Source organism: Sabethes cyaneus, chromosome 3, assembly GCF_943734655.1.
Source record: "Sabethes cyaneus chromosome 3, idSabCyanKW18_F2, whole genome shotgun sequence".
Classification (NCBI taxonomy): domain Eukaryota; kingdom Metazoa; phylum Arthropoda; class Insecta; order Diptera; family Culicidae; genus Sabethes; species Sabethes cyaneus.
Window position 1 is genome coordinate 1,176,113 of NC_071355.1, and position 7,189 is coordinate 1,183,301.

Here is a 7,189-nt window from a genome sequence, read left to right on the forward strand (position 1 = left end):
TGCCAAAGAAACTATGTCTGTATTTCCTAACAAAAAAAATTATTTTTTTATTTTCATTATAGTAAGCGGTGACCGGACGAGAGCCATAAATACGATAGCCATACGGACGGTTGCCATACGTACGAATGCCATATAGACGATTGCCATAATGTATGTTTGCCATAATAGACGGAAGCCATACAGACGAATGCCATAATGTATGTTTGCCATAATGGACGGAAGCCATAATGTACGTTTGCCATAATTCATATTTTTTGGAATGGAGGCCCAGAACTACACTTCGACCAGTTCAAAGCTTAAAGGACCAGCGCGACCAAGTCGCAAGAGGCCTAACTGATTCAGATTAAAAAAGCGGCTTTGCGAATAGACTTAGACAGATGTGATTTCTGCGGGGGCTGCCCCCCCGCAGTGGCCGGCACTTCCGACGGGAGCCATAATGTACGTTTGTCATAATCCATATATTTAACGTTTCCTAGATGATTCAGGGCGAGCCGGCCGCAGGCAACGGCGAGTGTTCGCTGGTGACCCGCCGTCGGAAGCGCCGGCCACTGCGGGGGGGCAGCCCCCCCGCAGAAATCACATCTGTCTAGGTCTATTCGTTTTCCTAGGTTTACCGTCCTCTAGTTAGTTTTCCCTAGTCCTCGCGTCGAGATACACTTTTATAAAATAAAAGCGGCAAAGCCGCTTTTTTTTTGACTGAATATTGTGCGCGCATTCCCTTACTGGACACGACGGTTGAAACAGTCGTGTTTCTGAACGGTCGTAAAAAGGGTCGTTTGTAGCTTTTGACAGATAAAATGTCAAATTGTGTCATCATCGCTATTTCATTATAGGGCTTTTGCTACACACACATGCAAGACATCTGTTGGGCACACATTGCATATTTTCCTATTCGATGCAGCAAAAACGTGCTGGATCAAATTATCATTTTTTCTAAAATTATTTATCATTTTAAAGCAACTAATAGTCAAAGTAACCGACAAATGTTCCCTGAAATATATGCTGACTTTTGGTAACTAGGATTTCGGTGAATTCGCGTTAAATCGGTGTCCCAAATATACTGTTTTTGTAGCAATATGCGGCATAGGCCAAGTTGAAAGTAACGGAATATAAAATTGGTTTTAGCATAATAAATTACTTTCTTAGCCGAAAGCAACTGCTGGCTATTGATATTTGTTTAATTTTATCCCGCTAACTTAGGTCATAGTTACATTTTTGATCATTGCTACCGCGTCTTAGCTTATTTGTTGAAAATAATTTTTTTATTTAGTAAACAGATATATTACCTTGTCATATGTATGAAGCAATTTGTAATTTCTGTTTTAAATGAAGAAAATAAATCATTTAAAAAATTTTGCTCTTCCCAGCCCGTGTGTTTTATATGGAGCTGTCACTTTTGCCTGCCCAACAGATCTCCAATACAAATGCACTCTGCAAACACCCTATTGGAACCAATCGAGCAAAGTAAATAAACCTAGGAATTACCGTTCTATCAGAAGAAACGGAACGAAATTTAGCATGAAATGAATTTGTATTTTCAACGCCGGTTTGCCGAAATTTTATAGTGAATAAAGCGTAGTTTATCCTTCATTATCCAAACAAGCAATAACAAAGCAATAACGTTCGTATTCGAAAACAATTTGTTTAATGCTTTTGTATGATTAACACGAAGTCACGATCAAGGTTGCGACAGAAACGCAATGAGTCTGTGCTGCCAGTTATGGCGATAAAACATTACGAGCTGTTATGCCAATTTAGTCATTTTTTTACCTTTGGAACGTTTGAAACAGTACCTGAACTCTCCTCGGAATCCATCGATCAAGTAAATGCACAATAAATTGTTCGGTGTTAAGTCAGACCGAACCAAGCCGCAAAATTTAAAACAATGGGTTAATGACACCAAACGACTGACAATTTCCCAAGCTACATTTTACTCTAATCAGATTACATAAATATTACAGCCAGAGATATGAGATGATTTCGAAATATTGAAAACCAAAAACAATGCAGAGTAGCAAACGTTAAATTCGTTCTCAAAATCAGAAATTTGTTACTTGGTAGAATTGGCACTGGGCACCGATCAACTAGGCCTCTAGCGATATGCTCATGCTGGTTCTTAAAACTTTGAACTGGTCGAAATGCTCTGGGCCATCATACCAAAAAAGCCGAATATATGAATTATGGCAAACGTACATTATGGCTCCCGTCCATTATGGCAAACATACATTATGGCATTCGTCTTTATGGCATTCGTCTTTATGGCTTCCGTCCATTATGGCAAACATACATTATGGCATTCGTCTTTATGGCATTCGTACGTATGGCAACCGTCCGTATGGCTATCGTATTTATGGCTAATGGGGTGTCGTCATAGTAAGCGATGACAGTTTTAGATTAAGGAGGATATTCCTACTAACAAAAGTGTTGAAAACCATAAATAATAAAATGGAAGCAAAAGACACTAGGAAAAAAGTTCCGCTTTTCCCCCTTTTGGACCACTGCACTGTAGCACAGTACATATCGTATTTCTATAACTTTTTGGGCTCAATTACGGAAATGAAAAGTGCAAATACTCGTTGTGGAAGTAGCAGGGGTGAAATTATAGGAATTCTCTGCCATGCCGGTGCAACAGTAGCGTTGTGAGGCATCCAATTTTTTAAAAGAATCTTTTGGCCTGGAAAATCGAGCGATTGTAGGGTGGCGAATCTATTGTTATTTACCACAAAAATACTCCAAACTTACGGATGCAACTAGATTTAGAATCAAATTTCGGGTTCGAAACTAGATTTGGAACTGTACGGGAAATGAGAGCTGAACTTGACAAAGGGCATTAAATTAGACTTGAATTTGTACTTCAACTTGTAGTAATTTGGTTGGACATGAAATCGCACTTAAAAGAGGATTTGAAGTTTCTTACTTGAAATTTGAATTCGATTGAAAGTTCACTAAAATTGAAGATGAAATTGGATTGGATTCGAAATCAAGCTAAAAATTGAACTTACAATTGGATTTCAATTAGACTTGAATTTGGATATGGACACGAAATTAGAAACGAAGTTTTAATTGAAATTAGTCGACTCTCTGACACGTATTACCTCTTTTTTGTTCCTTTTTCTTTTTCCTGTCCCATTTTTCTATTTTTTATTTTTTCTATCCCATTGTCTCATCTGTTTTCTATTTCATTACTCCGTTTTTCTTCGTTCACTGTCCCATTTTTCATTCCCAGTTTTACGTTTAACTCGAATACCTAATTGCTAATATTCGTTCAATAAACATCAAAATTACTGTTTCTCCACAGGGATGTACCGTGACCGCACATAATTGCGATCAGCTCCTAATTCCGATCACTCAACCTAAATGGTCAATGGTCGTAATAAGTAAAGCCGTTCTAATTTTCATCATTTGTTGGATGGATTTAATAAATACTCCAAAAGTTTTTGTGCTGATTTGACTAAAACATACTTACCTTCCGATCCGTGAACTTTGAAATCACTGAAAAGCGACTATTAAAGCATATTATTGAAATTAGGCAACTGACTTTATTGCTAAAATTCGTCGTACCGTTTTAAAATCCGTCCATCAAAATTTTTCATCGTCCGAACGAAAAATTCACAACAATGTTTACGAAGCTAACGCGTAGGTATTTATGTAGGACGGCATGACAAATGTTATTCTGCAAATTTTCTGCAGGTCAGGCAAGTTTTTCTGGCTGTAGAATAACGACAATGCCTTGCGTGAGTTATTTTCATTTATGAATGACGGAAATTAAAACGATTAGTCGACATTGTCTTCTTCGTCGCACGAAAAAACGTAGGAAATTTGGCTGGTAGGGCTTCTTTAATGATAAAAAGCATTTAAATAGATCTCAGCTCACTTTGATTGATCGCGTATGATAGACAACAAAGTAAATTATTGGGGAATAACTAGTTTTGCGTTGTGTGTCATAAAAATGCTGATATTTTTAATAATTTGTGTTGGATAGGACGGGAATAGGCAATTACGACGATGTAGCAACATACCCTACTAACACAAAAAAATGGACGAGTGTCGTGCCTTTAGCGAATGCGAAACACATAAAACATATGCTTGCCGTACTCTTATTTGGGTGGTTGGGGACAAGCGGAGCCCGTACAAGTTTATAGTACTCGACTTAAGCTTTAAGATGAAGCGGTGATTTCATACAAAAGTGCTGAAGACCATAAAAAATGTTGACACTAGGAAAAAAGTTCCTCGTTTCGCCCATTTGGACTACTGTGCATTGGGCTCTAAGCTAGGTAGATTTTACGAAATCAGCGAGTTGTCATCGTTCAGTCCAGGTCACCGCGATTATGGTGTTGGTACGTACTCTCGAACATGGCATTCTCAGAGGCATTTGGGTACTGGTGGGAGCTTTGAGCGTGTCGGACGAACGAAGATTCTCGGGGTCATCTTGACATGGTGCTTCTCTCTTTATCGGATGTCGTCCCTTCGTGTCTCGTAATGGCGTTTCCGCGACTTATTGGCTGCACATCCAGGCCTCGTCGGTTATGGTGATTGAAATTTGCCACATTTGCTGTATCCTCGGGTTGTCGTCTACCGGTATGACCAGCTCTCGACACTCTCGACACTCTCTACTCCCTAATACTAATACCACGTCTCGGTTCTTCTAACGTTGAGCCCGTTGCTGTTTAGCGCGAGAATTCGCCCCAGTTTACTCTTAAGTCCTACCGACCTCAAATAAATCTAGTTGCTTATAAATGTATTTACCTGGTCGTAAATTCCGGTTGATTCGTTTTATAGGAAATCGGTCATCTTGATACAACGTAAATCATTTTTTTCTGAGTAATGTTTATGGGAAATTCGCTGTCGATGTGGAGCTATACAAACTGTTGAATGCAAATCAAATGTTGTAATTGTTTCTAGCAAACTCGTCACATGTAATTTTTGTTGCTACCTGATGTTTTATATAACAGGAAAAGCTAATAAAAGTAATGAAATTCTAGATCGCACCTTGTAAAAATGCATTAAGCCGTATGAATAAAAATGAGCATTTACTCAGATTTGCTAAATTAGAGCAGTCGAGTAGTCGCCAAAAGTATTTGCTCAAGTTGATATGATAAAAGTCTTTGCTCTGACAGCTATTTTCTCCGTGGTAGAGTTTACTTTTCGAACATCGGATTCCGTATGAATAAAACAAGTTACTCGGAGTAAATTCTCAGCAAATCCTTAGTAAAGCTCATAAAATCTAAAGCATGCTCGGTAGCATGCTCAATCGAGTGAAATTTTTTAGAATTGTTAAATTTTGCAAGTAAATAAAAAAATTGTAATTTTTTAGTATTTCTAGTGCAAAATAAATGAAAAGTGTTCTGCTTTAGCTTTTCGATTAGGACTGTCGTCTGAATAAAACTATGTGCACATTCGGCGATTCGAACGCCTTTCTGTATCTTAAGCGGAACTTCTGCAGGCGTGCCATCTGACCGGGCATTTTATCTCTAGCCAACATTATTGCAGATTACAAAAAAAAATCCTCACATAGCGGTTATCTTGATTGTTGAACCAAACCATCATAAGATCGCCGCAGAACTGATTTCGGTAATTAAATGCACGCAAATTTACTAAATCAATTATTTTTCATCAAAACCATACTACTAAACCGTTTTTTTGTAGAACTGCAAACTATAAAACCTAAATGTTATAGTTTAATTTTTGCCAGGAAGAAAAAGGAGGATCGAGCTCCCCTTAAAGTAGTCAGGAAAAAGAGGAGCAAAAGCGATGCCGTTATCCTCAAAACCGAGGGGCCGAAATATTCGGAAGTTTTGAAGGCCATGAGAGGGGATGATTAGTTGAAGGGCCTTGGCGCGGATGTGCGGAATATCCACCGCTCTCGCACGGGTGACATGATCCTTGAGCTCAAAAAGAATGCCACTGAAAAGGGTTCTACCTACAAAGTGCTGTCCGCTTTTACACAGGTCTCGTCGTCCATAACGTAGCAGTGTGGTTTTGTCAGCTTTTGATCGTATAACTTCCGGGCACGGCTTTTCGCGATCGTATGCGGTTTTTCGTCACGGTTTGAGACCTTCTGTACCTTGAATGTACGGAATCCAGCTCCAGTTCAATCAAACGGCAGCGATCCGGGTAAAGGGGAAGATTGGTAGGATCTCGCCAGGGTAAATCGCGCTGGTGCGGGGCCCAAACCACAAATACATTTTCCAGTACAGTCACCTAAGTGACCCCCCTCACCTGGGTGACTGTACAAATCAAACGGGGAGCTGTTAGGTGAGGTGAGCTGACTGTAAGAATAGGGCGCGTGAGAGAAGTAAGGTGAGGTGAAGTGACTGTGAGAATAAGGCCCCAGCTTTCTGTCAAGAATGACGCCAAGATCATTAAAATGATCCACTCTGTTTAAAGCTTGCCCATTAATAGCATACTCGAAGACACCCTTTAGGTGTTCCCCGTCAATTAAAATGCATATATCGAATACGTAAAGTATACTAAATTGAGATAGGTTGAGCTGTTAAGTCGACCTTTATGTCGATACTTTATTAAGGTTTGTTTGCATCAATATAAGCATAAAATATACGTAGCTTTTATTTTAAGTTCTAGTTCAGTATCTTTAAGACATATTTGCAGCATACTAATAATAATTGCCCTAAAATGGCCTTGAAAGAAATCATGTAGCAGCAAATAAGCTAAGAAAATAGTCTTGAAGATGTGAATTAAGTTATCAAATTTCTTGTCTACACGGTGATTCGGGCATTTCTACGGCACGCTTGTTTCATCTGCTTTAGATTTGTGTAGAAAATATTCAAGTGAAATCTCGTTGTTTGAAGAGTAAAGTGTTCAATTTCACCACTCGTTCGTAGAACTTAATCTCCAACGTTTTGCCACCTAGATTGTTACCGCAAATAATAAACAAAATTATATTTTCAGTGTTACATCTAAGTAAAACTTAGGAAATAACTAACCTATAGAATTAAGGTATTCCGAATTTGCAAGATTCCCAGCTATTTCACCGAAATAACTAGCGTAACGGTTTTTTTCTACTAGTTTACTCTAATTTATTATAAATGCAAATTACTTGTTTGGAAGCTCTTTGGTAAATGACAGCGTTTTGACAGAGTGAACTCTATGTTCGAAAGTTCGAACTTACTATGATTCTTGTTGAGTAAAGTAAACGTTTATTCATACGGAATTGAGTAAATGCTCTGAA